At 39.5% G+C, this 18,594-nt stretch overlaps 1 pseudogene; it reads left to right on the top strand.

Moving 5' to 3' along the window:
• Positions 1-1,303: 1,303 nt before the first annotated feature.
• LOC130735389 (probable LRR receptor-like serine/threonine-protein kinase At3g47570) lies at positions 1,304-4,603 on the top strand (annotated as a pseudogene).
• The last annotated feature ends 13,991 nt before the right edge of the window (positions 4,604-18,594 follow it).

Genomic DNA, 18,594 nt, shown 5'->3' with positions numbered 1-18,594 from the left:
ACCATTTAAATCATGTATAGCCTGAAAATGTGGAAATATTGAGTGTAGAGATCAAATTTCACTTTCAAATATAACTGTTTAAATGTGTGTTATTTGTTGCCTCTTCTTTTAATTGAAGAGTTTTCAACCTTAGGGCATGGCCGTTCACATGTAGTATATGTTTTATCCTAATTAACTCCATCTTAAAGTCAAGTCATTGTAGAATCCTATCCATAATGCATACACACACTGTGATTCCCTGAAGTTTTAACCTTCTGATCTTCAAATCAAATGAAGCCTTTCAGGTGCAATGTTATGATCACTTGAATCTTTCATTGTATTCGTCTGCATCATGAAACGAGATTGTTAGACATTGCTCAAGTCAATTACAATTAAAGAATCAAAACCCAACAAACTTTACAATTATATTGACACTTCTGGTTAAAATCATTTTCGATGCTGATATATGTACTGTAGAGTGCAGAAAATGAAATTCACACAAGTAAAATATTGGCATTACAAAAACAAGAGTTATAAAGGTTAAAATCTTATTTAAAACTTCAAGCACTTTCATCTCAAGCATGCCACTATCATGTTATGAAAGAAATTCAATTTTGTTCAAGAATGACCGGCCAATGTACATATATAAGTTAAGCATATGAAAAAAAAATCTAGTCTATCTCAATTCTCAACATTATATGATATGGTCAAGATTTTCAAAAAACAGCTACAAATCCTTGCCGGAACACCTTTATTGTTGCAGCTAAAAAATAGGTTAAGTGGCAAATCCATTCTCAGGAAGATAATGAAAGAGAGAGGTCCTAAATTCTTAGACCAGATAAAATTGGACCAAGTTTAGAGTTAAAACTTCCATTTATATAATAAGTAAGAAATGTGCATAACAATTCACATCCAATCACTTTAGATGATGACTAAACTTACAGGTTTGATGAAGTTGAAGTGACCAGAGATTTATTTTGGCCTTTTGCCTACATGTGAAGTTGTTAGTTGCTAACAAATCAGCGATAAAAGAATGGAAGGGTCAAATTACAAATCATTGATTCATTAGAAGAGACATACTATGTATAAAGTTAAAAATCTAAATTTAAGACACCATAATATATGTTATCTCTTGTAATTAAATTGATCAATATCAGACAAACAATAAAGAGATCAATCAGTGTCACAGCCAGAGGGAAGAATCTTCTCTGTTCCTAGTCAATTATCAAACCTGCATGTCTATATATACATAGATATCTAACTAAAGATATTCAAATTTCACAACCTAAGAGCCTCTTGTTGTTCCTCAAAGCCTTTGTCTATCATGTTCCCTACATTTTCATTTTGGTTATATCTTCTCTTTACTTTCCACTTTGGCCCAAAAACAGCTGACTCTACATTAGGAAACCCTACTGACCATTTGGAATTGATCAAATTCAAAGAATCCATATCCAAAGATCCATTTGGAATCTTGGTTTGTTGGAATAGTTCAACCCACTTCTGTGACTGGCATGGAATCAAATGCAGCCCCAAGCATCAAAGAGTTACAGAGTTGAACCTAGAAGGATATGATTTGCATGGATCCATATCTTCCCATGTTGGCAATCTCTCTTTCCTGAGAATCCTGAACCTCGCCAACAACAGCTTCTTCGGAAAAATCACACAAGAGGTGGGTCGGTTGTTATACTTGCAGTATCTCGATCTCACCTATAACTTGTTGGAAGGGGAGATTCCTATGAACTTAACAAGGTGCTCAGGACTCAAAGGCTTATACTTAGCGGGAAATAAACTGATTGGAAAAATTCCAATTGAAATTGGTTCTCTTTGCAAGCTTCAAAAATTTAGCGTTGCAAAGAACAATTTAACAGGAGTAGTGCCACAATTCATAGGGAATTTTTCATCCTTAACTGCTCTCGGGCTGGGTTTCAATAACCTAGAGGGAAATATTCCACAAGAAATATGTAGACACAGAAGCTTGATATGGATGTCCACAGAAAGCAAAAAACTTTCAGGTGCATTTCCTTCTTGTCTGTATAACATGTCAACTCTTACTAAAATCTCAGTTTCAGGCAATGAATTAACCGGCTCTCTTCCATCCAACATGTCCTTTACATTGGTGATAATAAAATCTCTGGTCCAATCCCTACTTCAATTGCAAATGCTTCTACCCTAAAAGTACTTGATATCAGTCAAAACCAATTCATTGGACATGTTCCAAGTCTAGGGAAGCTACAAGACCTTTGTCGGTTAAATTTGGAATTGAACAATTTAGGTGGCAATTCAACTAAGGATTTGGATTTTTTAACATCATTGACAAATTGTAGCAAGTTGGAAAAAATATCTATAGCCTCTAATAACTTCGGAGGCAGTTTGTCGAATTCCTGCGGCAATCTGTCCACCCAACTAAGACTGCATTACCTTGGAGGTAATCAGATAACAGGAAAAATTCCAATAGAATTAGGAAATTTAAATAGCTTAATTCTCTTGAGTATGGACAGCAACCATTTTACAGGGATTATTCCGAAAACTTTTGGCAATTTGCAGAAGATGCAAGTATTAGGTTTGCACCATAACAAACTTTCAGGAGATATACCAGCCTTCATAGGTAATCTCAGTAAGTTGATTCATTTGGGTCTGAAAGATAATATATTAGAAGGAAAAATTCCCCCAAGCATAGGAAATTGCCACAAGTTGCAGCACCTAGACCTTTCGCAAAACAAGCTTAGAGGAACCATACCCTTTGAAGTTTTTAGCCTGTCTTCTTTAACAAGATTATTGAATTTGTCTCAAAACTCATTGAGTGGCAATCTACCTGATGAAGTGGGTAGGCTAAAAAATATCGATTGGCTGGATGTCTCTGAGAATCATCTTTCTGGTAGCCTTCCTGAAACAATTGGAGGATGCATAAGCTTGGAGTACCTTTATTTGCAAGGGAATTCCTTCCATGGAATTGTGCCATTCTCTTTGACTTCACTTAAAGGTCTTCAACGTTTAGACCTATCGCGAAACAACTTGTCTGGATCAATTCCTAATGGTTTGCAGAACATTAAATATTTAGAATACTTGAATGTTTCTTTTAACAAGTTGGATGGTGAAGTGCCAACAGAAGGCGTCTTTCAAAATGCAAGCGCGTTAGCAGTGTTTGGAAACAAAAACCTTTGTGGAGGTATTTCAGAGCTGCATCTACCGCCTTGCCCTGTCAAAGGTGTGAAACCTGCAAAACACCATGATTTCAAGTTGATAGCAGTGATAGTTAGTGTGGGTGCCTTTCTTCTCATACCGTCATTTATTCTAACCATCTACTGGATGAGAAAAAGAAACAAGAAACCATCTTTTGATTCCCCAACAATTGACCAGTTAGCTAAGGTTTCATACCGAGGCTTACATCATGGAACCGATGGGTTCTCAGCCAGAAACCTGATTGGATCAGGAGGTTTTGGTTCTGTGTACAGAGGAAACCTTGTGTCAGAAGATAGAGTTGTTGCCATAAAGGTCTTGAATCTTCAAAAGAAGGGAGCTAACAAGAGTTTCATTGCTGAGTGTAATGCACTTAAAAATATTAGACACCGAAATCTGGTAAAGATTTTGACATGTTGCTCCAGTACAGATTACAAAGGTCAAGAATTTAAAGCTCTTGTTTTCGAGTACATGAAAAATGGAAGCTTAGAGCAATGGCTGCATCCAACAACCAAAATTGAAGATCAACAAAGATCATTGAACCTTGAACAAAGGCTAAATATCATAATTGATGTTGCTTCAGCATTTCATTATCTTCATTACGAATGTGAGCAGCCTGTCATTCATTGTGATTTAAAGCCTAGCAATGTTCTTCTTGATGAATGCATGGTAGCTCATGTGAGTGATTTTGGGTTAGCAAAATTGCTCCCTTTTTTTGGAGTCTCACAGATGCAAAGTAGCACAGTTGGAATAAAGGGGACGGTTGGCTATACTCCTCCAGGTATGACGTTATATTGTTCGGTAAAGTTGTGAAATATTTTAATTTCAAGTTTAAGCTCTTGCTTTTGGATATTTTATTTCTTTTTTAGTAAATTTGATGATAACTTTGACAGTATTAACGACCTGCATTACATTTCAGAGTATGGAATGGGTTCAGAGGTGTCAATTGAGGGTGACATGTATAGCTTTGGAATTCTGGTTTTAGAAATATTAACTGGAAAGAGTCCCACTGATGAAATGTTCAAAGATGGTCATAATCTCCATAATTATGTTGAACTTTCAATTTCAGAAAGTCTTTTGCAAATTGTAGACCCGATTATTCTCCTCAATGAATTCAATCAGGCTACTGAGGATGGTAACCTTGGCATTATGCAGTTGCAACCTAATGCAGAGAAATGCTTACTTTCACTTTTGAGAATTGCTCTTGCATGTTCAATGCAATCACCAAAAGAAAGAATGAGTATGGTTGATGTCATAAGAGAGCTTAACTTAATCAAAAGTTTCTTCCCTACTGTGGTTAGACAGAGGCAGATTGCATAACAACCACAAAAGACATGATGTAAAAGACTAACAGTGTCATCATACAGTTTCTACCAATTATCCTTTTCCTGTTCATGTATTTCCTTCTTTAATAAAATATTGTAACAAGCCTGTGATTTTTTTTTTCTTTTTCTGAGTTCTAATGTTGTAGAGTACTTGAAATCTTTTGAAAAGTTCTGATGCAAGGAAATGATATAAGAGCATCTCTAATTATCATCGTCTTTATGTTTTCCCTCAGATTAAAAGTACAAAAAAAATATATCATCTTGTATTATATATACAGTTATATTAGGTTAATTTAAGGCATTCACAAAAGCAACAAATGAATACAGTTAGTAAAGTATGAGAGACAACAAACAATGATATCAGACCAGAGAATCAAACATGATGATGATCTAATTGAGGCAAAAAGAGGGAGGAAGTAGCACATCTACACATATCACGTGCATGTAGAAATTTAAACATGATTCCATCTATTTATGATATATCAAAATTAAGTTGTGGGCTACAAATCTGGTCACCTCGGTAAAATTTTGCAACCTCAAGTATAATCCTAGGTGTCCCATGCATCTATCTGCATTCCATCTCATACTAATGTAACAGGCACTACTCCAGTTTGGTGAGGAATGAGTGGCAGAGGGGTTATTCAAGTCACTAGGCATTCTCCTCCTCCTCCTCTTGTCTTCGATTGTTACATTTCTCCTATCTTATACTTATCATTAACTCTCTTCAATTGAATTTCCAGATTACATTACTCCTAATTTTCTTGCTTCAATTGCTGCCATTACAAAATATTGAGATTTATTTGGAATTATTTTTTATCGTAGCTATAAATTTACACTAAAAGCATCAAATTACTCTCAAACTAAGATCCATATTTTTGACCCCACCTTTTTCTTGGACAGATGGTGTGGTGCTAATATAAACTTGCTTTTTGTATTAAGTGTAAAATTCTATCTGTTTGGTTTATGAAACATGTGAAAGGCCAGAAAGAAAAACTACAAATTGGATTAAGTCTAACTCTACCCCAAAAGATAGTTTGAACTTTGAAGGTGAAGATTGTCTTCCCGTACTTAATTATTTTTTATCGTAGCTATATCTCTAGTCAATGTAGGACTTTAGCACACCCCTCACGCCCATTATCATACATCTGGAGCGTAGAAATTGTAGGACATGTTCTTGCCTTGAACATTAAGATCGGGTATAGTACCTATAGTAGAGAGATTGCACTAGAGAGAGAATCTAGAGAGAAAGAGTAACCGCTAAAGAGAGAGAAAATAACTGAATTTCAAGTTTATATCGATCAAATGAGCCAAGAGTCCTTTACAAATGGTAACCGCTCCTTATTTATAGTGTGAGAGTTGGGCCTAATGAGTGTAACTACCCTTGTTGGGCCGGTTGGGCCTCGCTAGGGGAGGCCCAATTCTCAGGTTGGGCGACCACCACTTGGCGGGTAACCTCTGGGCGTAGGCCCCCTAGGGGCTCGCCCAGTCCACCAGTTCACAAGACACTGAGCACGAAGCATGAAGGCTAAGTGTGTCTTAAAGAGCAAAACGACTAACTATGAATGCTATTGTGCTAAAATATTTAAGTCGCCAACATGGCGCAAAAAGCAATAAAATTTCGCAAGTCCACAAGTCCATGAGCGGCGGTTGTGGAGAGTTTGGTAGCCACGCTTGAGGGGAGATTGTGGTGAGTTTGGTCGCCTCGCATGATGACACGTCAGAGAAGTGGAAAAGTCAGCGCATCTTTGAAATCTCAACTGCCACTCTTGAAACGTCACCTCACGTCATAAAGTTACAGAATCCAAACCAACCTTGCGTTACAACGTCCCCCAAGAATGCGCCGCTTGCTTCCTTCAAGGCAATCATTTCCCCTTGTCATCATGAAGCGCGACTCCCCATCACCTACAGGCAACGAAGCGGCCGCACGAGCTCTACACGCGTCCCATGCCAACAGTCATCCCCTTCCTATAAAGACCCTCATTTTCCACCATTTACCACTTTAACTTAAGTACTTTCTGGGAATACAAGTTGATCAAAAACCAGAAGCAACTTACATCCATCAGAGCAAGTACACAAAGGAATTTCTGAAGAAGTTCAACATGACAGAATCAACGATTGCTAAGACTCCTATGCATCCTACATGCATTATGGAGAAAGAAGATGCCAGTGGAAAAGTATGTCAGAAGCTCTATCATGGTATGATAGGCTCACTTCTATACTTAACTGCATCTAGGCCATATATTCTGTTCAGTGTACATTTATTTGCTAGATTCCATTCAGATCCAAGAGAAACTCACTTAACTGCTGTTAAGAGAATTCTCAGATATCTGAAAGGTACCACTAACCTTGGCTTGATGTATAAGAAAACATCAGAGTATAAGCTTTTAGGTTACTGTGATGCTGATTATGCTGGAGATAGAACTAAAAGAAAGAGTACTTCTGGAAATTGTCAATTTCTGGGAAGTAACTTAGTCTCATGGGCAAGCAAGAGGCAGTCTACTATTGCACTATCCGCTGCAGAGGCAGAATATATCTCAGCAGCTATTTGCAGCACTCAGATGCTCTGGATGAAACATCAGCTAGAGGATTATCAAATCCTTGAGAGCAATATTCCAATTTACTAGGACAATACTGTTGCAATCTCACTCAGTGAGAATCCAATTTTACATTCAAGGGCAAAACACATTGAGGTAAAGTATCACTTTATTAGAGATTATGTTCAGAAGGGCGTACTTCTTCTGAAGTTTGTTGATACTGACCATCAATGTGTAAGATCAAGTTTTGATCGAGTAGTACAACTCTATGTTTTGATGATTACAAGTTAACTTTTTAGTATGAACAATTATGGTACTCTAACGTGTTTTCTGAGTGTGTTCTTAACAGGCTCTGACCTTAACACAAACTCACACAAATCAGAAGCACTGTGCTTAAAGAGTGACCCAAGCAACGCTCTCGCAATCTCTATGTTCAATCTGAACAGTAGAAAAGCTTCAGAAGATCTGAAGTTAATCAAACTCTGACGTGGACTTAACTCACTTGAAGTTCTGAAGATCCAGACGTTCTGTGTAAGACCCAAGTTTTTAAGCTTAGAATAAGTGGAAGAGATTTCCATTTACGATTAGGGTTGATGTATTGTGAAGGGAAACCTGAACTAGAGTTTACCAAATGAAATAAATTTATGAAGGAGAAAGTTCAGGAAAAGTCAAAGGATCGTATCGAAGTCGATAAAAGTTATAGCACGATCGTTATACGCTTAAACCTAGGTCAGAAACCCTAATATATAGCTAATTTTCATTTATAGGCACGATGGAAGTTAATTCAAAAAATCTTCAGAGAAATGTTAGAACTTCTCTTTTTCCATATATCAAAATCATTTCGAGGCGAAACTCTAGGATCTACGAACGTCCGATTCCAATCATCGGAAGTTTGCCGAAACCGAATCCCTGGTATTTCAAAACCCTAGAAATTCTTGACAATGAAGACTTTATCTATTCAGAGCTTCAAATGAATATTCTACACGCGTACACCCATTTCTCTTGATGATTTCAATCTTTCTTCCGAAGGAAGTTTTCTATTCCGACATTCGATGCAAAAAGCAACTTATCGGGTAAAATAGTTTTATACCGACTATGCATTAGTTGCCAAAAATACAAGGAGACCTCTTTATAGTTTTGGAATTCTTTTGCCAAAAAATATCTATTAATTCACGGAGAATGACGCCGGAAAAATCAGATTCGCGAAACTTTCATTTTCCCGCGAATTTCCAACCTTTATATATAGCAAAGAAAGGAAGAAAAACTCAAATTTTCCTCCATTTTCTCTCCTCAAGGCCGCGAGTTCATCCAAGGGAGAAGGAAGAAGAATTTTCTTCATTACTTGCTTGATCGTTGATCCGTTAGTTGCTGCTTCAAGGTTTCGAGGTATAGTCGCTAATCCTTACCTCTGATCGCTTTTTCCATAGCTTTTCTGTAGACTTTTCTGAGCCGATAGTTTATGGGTTTTTGCAAAACTATCCTGAATCTTTCATTTCTGATTCTAAACCTCTTCTATATGTGCCCAAGATCACTTCTGCCGGATTAGATTTTCCGTTATGTCGCCGGAATTCCGCCGGAATCAATTTTAGCCTTAAATACCCATTTTTGGAGTTTTTGAGGTAAAGCTTCAACCTTTAGGCTAAAAACTATCGCCTTAGCTTAGTGTTAGTAGGATTAGTTGTCATAAACGTCGTTAGTAACGTCCCTGCAAAATTTGGTTTTTGGGATTTCAGTTTTGAAATTTCTAAGTTAAAAATCATGACCAAAATACCCCTGCGACAGTTTTTGATCCGATAATTTTTCCGAGTTCAGAATACCCTTAGTTACGGCTAATGAAAGCATAGGAACCAAGTTTGATCGAAGAAAAATCGAGCCCCACAATTGTGAAAAGTGGCCGAGCCCTATAGGGGAGGAGGGGGAAAATTCCTTTTCCGAAAACTTGTCCTTTCGCGCTAGATTATCGTACCTCGGAGTATGAACTACTTCGTGTAACCTTAGTGAGCATTGATAGCTTAGTTTCCGATAGATTTTGATAGAATTCTGTGGTTTTACTTTAAAGGTTCTTTTAAAGAATTTCCTGAAGATCAAGGAGCTCATTGTGAAGGAACGTTTGAGGAGAACGCTGGAATAACTAGAGGTAAGGGCAACTTACTGTAACACCCCGATTTCCAGGTGTCACTTTAATAACCAAAAATAAACTTTACGCGGAAAACAGGTAATTTTTTTTTATTGTTTCCTTTTAATAAAAGCAATAAAGAAATAAAAACAAAGCCCAACAACTAAACTAACCGATAAACAACATATACAAAGGTACAGCCTCTGCTGCACTATCCCGTCACGCGCACACGCAGTGACTCCAAGGTAACATGCTCGTAGGCGAATATATACAAACCAAAACTGTACGCAAAAGCATCAAATATACCACTATCCAAGAGAAAGTCGGCCTCAAAATGGCCTCAACCCAAGACCCCTATAGTCCGACAGACTCTCTGTGATCCTCAGCAAGAGAACCACACAAAAGCCATATATCGGGAACCTACCCGGTCCCAAAAGTAAGACGAATCAGAGCTATGACAGTGACAACCAACTCAAAAGCCTCTAACCACCCATATCCCACACTACTATCATCGACTCTCCCTCGATCAGCCATGAAGTCCGGGTCCTCGTCGAAAGCTTCAGTAATAGACATTTCGCTCCGGGTCTTTCCCGCACAACGAATCATCACGAACCGGCTGACAGACGCCTGGCAGCAGGCCGACCGCCCAAACACAAACATACAAACAAAGCCAAGGTGCTAGGGTCAACTTACAGAATACAATAGATATACAATCAACATGCGATAGAGGGGGGTATGTTTATATGTTGTATATATACATATAAGTTCTGCATTGTATCAAATCTCTAATACAATTCAATCATCAATACCTCAACAAATATAGTTAGAGTGCATGATATGTCAATGCAACGTCAATTAAGAGGGTTCCGGAGGAAATAGGCTGGGCACGATCGAGTCGGTCCTAACACTGGCATTGTGTCGACCATAACCCTCGGGTGTCACTTACAACCTTGACATAGTCGGATCAGTCCTAACCCTGCGGGTCGACTTTTCCCTCCGCTATGCCTGACATCAACAGGTCGATCCTAACCACACAGTCGATCATGTCCCCCATCGAATGACCGAGTTACCCGAAGGCATGCTGTACCCGAAGGTATATACTGTACCCGAAGGTATATACTGTACCCGAAGGTATATACTGTATCCGAAGGTATATAGATATACTGTACCCGAAGGTATATACTGTACCCGAAGGTATATAGATATACTGTACCCGAAGGTATATACTGTACCCGAAGGTATATAGATATACTGTACCGGAAGGTATATAGATATACTGTACCCGACGGTATATACTGTACCCGAAGGTATATAGATATACTGTACCCGAAGGTATATACTGTACCCGAAGGTATATAGATATACTGTACCCGAAGGTATATAGATATACTGTACCCGAAGGTATATACTGTACCCGAAGGTATATACTGTACCCGAAGGTATATGTCGATTCGGCGACAAAAGACAATTAATTATGAAAGGAGTGCGATCACCCTTGATGACTTCTTGAGTCATCTGACTCATCAAATCTCGATGGTCAAAAACTGCTCCGACCCAAACTCAAAACAACCCAAGAGTTAGTGTCGGTCAATACAACACAACTCCACCAACAAGAATACACGAGGGTCTAGTGTCGGTCAATACAACACAGCCCAAACAAAACCCAGAGTCTGTGCCGGTCAATACAACACGACTCGAACAACACTACCAGGAGTACTAGAGTACTCGGTGACTTTCAATCATCACCATAGCCCACCTTGATGGCTTTCCCAATTCCAAACTCTCCAAACCCACAACATAAGTCGACTTTTCCCCGCCTTTCATAAATATTTTTCCCCTTCAGTTCTCCTATGCTTAAACGTTAATAAAAATGATTTCAATTCAAATTAGTCAAATTATGAGTTTATTTCTCAAAGTCTAAGTTTCCCAAGTCTTTATTTTTCGAAAGCTCTATCATTCTAAGTTTCCAAAAAAATCAACCACCCAAAATACATTTCCCGGGGAAAGTCTAGGAATTCCAACGAATCCCAACAAATGGCTAAGTCTCAAACCCCACATTCGGACTTGCCTAGGGTTGTTCATCCAACCCGAAATGTCAAAGATCACCAGATCAATGAACCTCCACTCCGAAGTTGCGTCGAAACGCTCAATTCAACACATCATCAATATCATAAGTTATGAAAACAATCATAACAATAAATCATCATCATAAACAACATCAGATAAAGCATAAGTCGAATTTATCGACGCCTATCATGCAATCATAGCTAAATATAGCAAGTTGCCCTAACCTCGAGCTGTTCCAGCTTCGCAAACAAAGTTCTCCTCAAACAATTGCTCTGAGTATTCCAAAGTTCCTTCAACTGAACCTCGGAGGAAAACAAAGCAGAAACCAAACAAAATCGATTAGTTCGATCGTAAAACAATACATAAACGATAGACAAAGCATTAAAGCTTCAGAATACGACAATCGGGTACGAAAGGACAAGTTTTCGAAAACGAAAAACTCCCCCTAAAGGTAATAACCCACGGCCTCAAAGGAAAAAGGGCTTCGACTCTTTTTCTTCGATCAAATCAATTCACAAGGTAGTTTTAGGGTAAAACTAAGGCAAAGAAACTGTCAGAACAATTTTCGGACAATCGGGCCGAAATACGACAATCCAGGGGCATTTTGGTCCAAAATAAAGGCTCAAAACTTCAAAGTTATCAGTTCTGAAAACAAATTTGACAGCAATGATCCTCATGACATCCGTGACAACAAATCCTAAAGGCACGAAGTCAGATTAAGTCTTTTCGACAATAAAGTTTCGAAATGTGAGACAAAAAGGGTTTTGAAACAGTTTTTCAGATCCTGGACAACTGGATCACAATCAGCGTTTACTGACAGAGGTTTTAGACTCAGGGGAACGTAAAGAACATAACCCAACCAAGAAATCGAAGAAATCGGACCATTTTAGAAAAAGCTCAAAACTGTGAGCACAGAAACGACTTCAGAAACGCAACAGAAACAACAATCAGAGGTAGGTATCGTGTTAGTTACCTCGATACCTAGAAGTAGGGACGAACTGCACGAAGATTGGTCAAGTTTTCGCGAAAATCTCCTCCCCCCTTGCTCTCCACGAAATTCAGCCACAAAAGGAAGAAAATGAAGGAATTTTTGCTTTTTGAGCTATTTATAGGCAGGCGAAATCGCGGGAAAATGAAAATTTCGCGATTCCGATTTTTGCAGCACGATCACCGTGGAATTCTAAGAGAGATTCTGGCGTCAGAATTCCAGAACTCAAAACAAATATCTAAGATTTGGGAAAAACGATATCCAAAACGCCAAAAGCGGTGTAAGTTAGTCTGTCCCGAAAAACTACTTTTTGCTGTGATGCTCAGACGACAAAACTTCCAACAGAAGAAAGATTGGAAATGTCGAAACAAGTCTGGCAACGCGGACGGAATCTTCGTTAGATGTCCCGAATAGAAAAAGTCTTCATCCCTCGCTCAAAACTAAGGTTTCGAAGCAAAGAAATTAGCGTCGGCGGACATCCGAAAAGTTAAACCTATCGTGCGTACAGTCCAGAGTTCCGAAATGAAACGCTGGTCGATGGAAAAATAAAGAGAAACTTTAAATTTTCCAAGAGTTCGAAATCTCACTTAAAACGTTGCTTTAAGAGCGAAATAGCCTATTCTGGACATGCTCGCCATAAGGCAGGTGTGCAGACGACTCGCACTAGCTCCGAAAGAAACAACGCCACATTCCTCGAGCAATTCCTGAACTTTCTTCTTCATTAATCTTTCTCAAATATCAAACTCCTGTCACGCTTACACTGATTCCACGCGTGAGTCGGAAATTAACTTGTTCCGAAAATCCGGGTCTTACACTTACCTTACTAGCTAATGCTTTAGGTGTCGACGAATTCGACTTGATTTATTGTTTATGCACTTGTTTGTGATTGACTGGGAAAAGTTTTCTGAGGCTTCGGCTGACAATGTAGATGATTCATCTACTGAATGTTTTTGGAGATTGACTTACATGCTATGTGCTATGTGGGTAATCTAGGATGTGTGGTGCATGCCTTATATTCTAAGTGCTATGTGGTTATTGCTTATTATGTTGAAATATGACATGTTGATTGATGGTGCTGAGTTATTTATGCTTTAGCAATGAAATCTGAGTTTCTGAATAGTGAGAATAGCGGGCAGGTCATGCCGATTTTATTTTGAGAGTTTTGGGGAAAGTTTGATAGGACGAATGAGATTCGGGACTTGTTATGGTTTTTCATGGATCGAGACATTCTCTGGAGTCATTTGGGATTTGGAGATCCCGGGAACTTATAAGATTCGCGATAAGATTAAAAGGATATTATTTTGTAAAGAAAACTCATAAGACATTAAACAACCTCTAAATCTTCAAATAATGATAATAAACTCGAAAGGAAGCTGGGGATGAAGATCTTAGTTTTGGAAAACGAGAAGTGTCGTCGGATCCAAGCGTTGAGGAAGTTGAGAGGTTTTGAGTATGTTGATACTCTTGTGCTCTGGGAGCAGTTGTGTGTTGGGCTATCTGAGAGATAAGCCGGGAACCGGGTAGTTTCCGAGCATGTTGATGCTCTTTGCTCGTTGAGCAGTTTTGACCATCGGATGGAGATGAGTCGGATGATTTGGAGATCATCATGAGATAATGTTTATGCCTTCGGGTACAGTTTATGCCTTCGGGTACAGTTTATGCCTTCGGGTACAGTTTATGCCTTCGGGTACAGTCTATACCTTCGGGTACCGTTTATGCCTTCGGGTACAGTTTATGCCTTCGGGTACAGTTTATACCTTCGGGTAATTCGGACATCGACGGGGGATATGATCGACCGTGAGGTTAGGATCGACCTGTTGATTGTCGGGCATAGCGGAGGGAAAAGTCGACCCGCAGGGTTAGGACTGATCCGGCTATGTCAAGGTTGTAAGTGACACTCCGGGGTTATGGTCGACACAATGCCAGTGTTAGGACCGACTCAAACGTGCCCAGTCTATTCTTTCTTCGGGTAATTCGGACATCGACGGGGGATATGATCGACCGTGAGGTTAGGATCGACCTGTTGATTGTCGGGCATAGCGGAGGGAAAAGTCGACCCGCAGGGTTAGGACTGATCCGGCTATGTCAAGGTTGTAAGTGACACTCGGGAGTTATGGTCGACACAATGCCAGTGTTAGGACCGACTCAAACGTGCCCAGCCTACTCTTTCCGGAATCGTCGAGATTGACGTTGCATTGACATATCATGCACCCTAATTGTATCGTTATGTGTTTTGATGAGTTGATGTTGATAAACATCGTTATGTGTTTTGATGAGTAGATGTTGATAGATATCGTTATGTGCTTTGATGATTGAATTGTACTAGAGATTTGATAACATGCTATGTTTAAACCTTAGGGTAGACAATGCAGAACTTATATGTATATAGACAACATATATATATATACCCTTACACTTTATCTGGTGTCTTGTATTCTCTATCCTATATTCCGTAAGTTGACCCTTGCACGTGCTACCTGTGTTTGGGGGGCTATGTATGCCTTTTTTGTCAGATGTCGTTGGTGGATTCTTCCGTGATTCCTCGTCGTTCGGGAAAGACCCGGAGCGAAATGACTACTATTAAGCCTTCGACGTGGACCCGGACTTCATGCATGACCAGATGAGAGTCGATGATGGAAGTATGGGGGATGGGTGATTAGAGTCTATTAAGGTTGGGTGTTAGTGTCCTAGCTCTGACTTATTCTTATTTTTGAGGGCTTGTGTTGCTGACACTTGACCTAACATTTTGGGATTGTACATTTTGCCTACGGGCGTTACACTTTTCTACTTTCCGTCATTGGAGGTTACTCGTGACGAGGTCGCTACTTACAGCGGGGGTTGTTATATATATTGTATATTAGATCTGTTACCTTTCGCATTTGGGTTTTATCTATTTCAGTCTTGTCTTAGTTATTATCAAAAAAAAAATATTTACGTTTTTCCGCATTAAGTTTATTTTGGTTACTAAAGTGACGCCACCGAAATCGGGGTGTTACATTGTGGTATCAGAGCCCGGTCGAGTCTTTCGGGAGTTGTTGGGGAATAGGTCTTCTGTGCTAGGTTGTGTGACTCTGCAAAGAGTGAAAAAATTGATTGTCTGCAAGCGATTGTTCGCTTAAAAATTGATTGAAGTTATTGCTTAATCATATTGTATAGTTATGGAAATGCTATCTTATGATGAGTACTAACTGTTTGCTTAACTTAACAGAACATGGTGAACTCTAACCAACTTGCTGAGATGGTGGCCACTTTGGTCCAAGCAATGACTGTACAGACGAATGACAATGCACATAGGCGTGCTACTGAGGATACACGCGAGCTACACCGGCTTCAGAGAGAAGTAGCCCTGGACCAGAACAGAGGACTGAATGATTTCAGAAGGCAGGATCCACCCAAGTTCACGGGTGGGACTGACCCGGACAATGCGGATTTGTGGATCCAAGAAATTGAGAAGATTATCGAAGTACTGCAGACTGCTGAAGGGGCTAAGGTGGGCCTGGCAACTTATTTGCTGCTGGGCGACGCTGAGTACTGGTGGAAGGGTACCAGAGGAATTATGAGGGCTAACCACGAAGAGGTGAATTGGAACTCCTTTCGTACTGCGTTTCTAGAGAAGTACTTTCCAACTAGCGCTCGAGACGAGCGGGAGGCACAATTTCTGACCCTGGGTCAAGGGAGCATGACCGTACCTGAGTATGCTTCCAAGCTGGAATCATTGGCTAAGCACTTCCAGTTTTTCAACAACCATGTTGATGAACGCTACATGTGTAAGCGGTTTATGAATGGGCTGAGAGCAGACATCGAAGATTCTGTGAGGCCGTTGGGTATTATGCGGTTTCAAGCCTTAGTGGAGAAGGCCACAGAGGTGGAGCTGATGAAAAATAGAAGGATGAATGGAGCTGGAACTGGGGGACCGATGAGGTCGAGTTCCCAAGACAATCTTGGAAAAGGAAGGTTTCAGATGAAGAAGCCTTATCAGCGCCCTATGGGGGAAGGTTATACCCTAGGACAGTACAAACCGATGACCCTTGCTACTGGAGGTGCAGGGAATCAAGTCGGCAACACGGACGTGACATGTTTCAGGTGTGGGAAGACTGGACATTTTGCTGACAAGTGCCCAGTGACTGGACCAAGATGCTTTAATTGCAACCGAGTGGGACATCGAGCTGTGGATTGTAAGGCGCCCAAGAAGAAGCCATCTGTTAACACTGCAAGGGGAAAGCGCCTCACTACTAGGGGAAGAGTTTATATCATGGACGGAGGAGGATCGAAGAAGTTAGCCAGAGGAGAGCGCAAGAACGACGGTAACCTTCTAACCATTCTTTCTCATTTCAGTATAATATATTCCATTACTCTCGTAGCGTGTGCAAACATACCTAACTTACTTATACTGTCTAAGCTTTGACCTTATAGTTATTATGCCTATTAATACCTTATTTGACCGTAGCTCGTATTTTAGCTATAGAAGTTATACGAGGTTTAGAATGACCCGCTAAGCTTATAAAGTAGTCTTCTACCGATGCGTTTAAAAGGAAGCTAGAAGATGAAGAATGAATCTCATAGAGATTTCTTATGGATAGTATACGTATGATGTCGAGGGCGTGTAGTTCCGTAGCGGAATCGTTGAGGATGTGAGGTCAGGATATTTGTGACTATTGGATGATAGGAACTCATTGACTGTTCCAGTGGGTTTTTCTAAATTTCACCTTCGATGTATTAGGCTTGATCAACTTAATATTGAGGGGGTGATATTCGGAATCAGAGCTGGCTATGGACTTTGATAGAAGGATTGGTAAGATTAACTTGATTGGATCGAGGATTAGTCGAGCTGGGAGGAAAAAGTTCGCATTAAGTATAAGTTCTCTTGCGAAGGAGATATAGTTTGAAGAAATGGATATTCATTTAGGAAGCATTGAAGAATTAACGGACATTAGAGGTCCAAACTTGGTGAAGGTTCAGGTTTTAAGTCTATGAATTGTTGTCTTAAGTTTCTAGGACTCGAAGTTGGTTAGAATTTGATAGAGAGATTAAGAAGTTGATTGACGAGATGGTGATCAAGTTACAGAAAAGGGAAGTGTTAGTATTAAGATGAACACTTGAGGTTGTCATATTTGGACAAGTTGCTTAAAGTCTAAGAGTGAATGAAACTTGTTATGGATTTCGGTGATACAAGCTAGAGATTAGCGAGTGAATTTTTCTAAGTGGAATGAGAATCTTAGGGTAAAGATTGACTTCAGAAGCTGGAGATCATATTCGAGTAAGAGTTTTAGTGGTGTTATCATTGATGATTGTAGTTAAACCTCGGCAAGTTGAAAGATGATATGTCTGTTGAGACGCCGTTGGTCAACATTGGGACTAGAAGAGTGAAACAATCGAAGGGAAAACAGAGTGCTTTAGTAAGAGTTATTTGGAACAAAAACACAGACGATGCCATATGGGAGTTAGAGGAAAAGATCAAGAACAATAGTCAGAGCTTTTACTGAACCCTAAGTTTCGAGGACGAAACTTTCTTTTTGGAGGGTAGTAATGTAAGACCCAAGTTTTTAAGCTTCGAATAAGTGGAAGAGATTTCCATTTACGATTAGGGTTGATGTATTGTGAAGGGAAACCTGAACTAGAGTTTACCAAATGAAATAAATTTATGAAGGAGAAAGTTCAGGAAAAGTCAAAGGATCGTATCGAAGTCGATAAAAGTTATAGCACGATCGTTATACGCTTAAACCTAGGTCAGAAACCCTAATATATAGCTAATTTTCATTTATAGGCACGATGGAAGTTAATTCCAAAAATCTTCAGAGAAATGTTAGAACTTCTCTTTTTCCATATATCAAAATCGTTTCGAGGCGAAACTCTAGGATCTACGAACGTCCGATTCCAATCATCGGAAGTTTGCCGAAACCGAATCCCTGGTATTTCAAAACCCTAGAAATTCTTGACAATGAAGACTTTATCTATTCAGAGCTTCAAATGAATATTCTACACGCGTGCACCCATTTCTCTTGATGATTTCAATCTTTCTTCCGAAGGAAGTTTTCTATTCCGACATTCGATGCAAAAAGCAACTTATCGGGTAAAATAGTTTTATACCGACTATGCATTAGTTGCCAAAAATACAAGGAGACCTCTTTATAGTTTTGGAATTCTTTTGCCAAAACATATCTATTAATTCACGGAGAATGACGCCGGAAAAATCAGATTCGCGAAACTTTCATTTTCCCGCGAATTTCCAACCTTTATATATAGCAAAGAAAGGAAGAAAAACTCAAATTTTCCTCCATTTTCTCTCCTCAAGGCCGCGAGTTCATCCAAGGGAGAAGGAAGAAGAATTTTCTTCATTACTTGCTTGATCGTTGATCCGTTAGTTGCTGCTTCAAGGTTTCAAGGTATAGTCGCTAATCCTTACCTCTG

This window comes from Lotus japonicus, chromosome 2 (genome assembly GCF_012489685.1).
Source record: "Lotus japonicus ecotype B-129 chromosome 2, LjGifu_v1.2".
NCBI lineage: Eukaryota > Viridiplantae > Streptophyta > Magnoliopsida > Fabales > Fabaceae > Lotus > Lotus japonicus.
The sequence above is the reverse complement of the archived record's forward strand: the minus strand, read 5'-3'. Positions and strand labels throughout refer to the sequence as shown.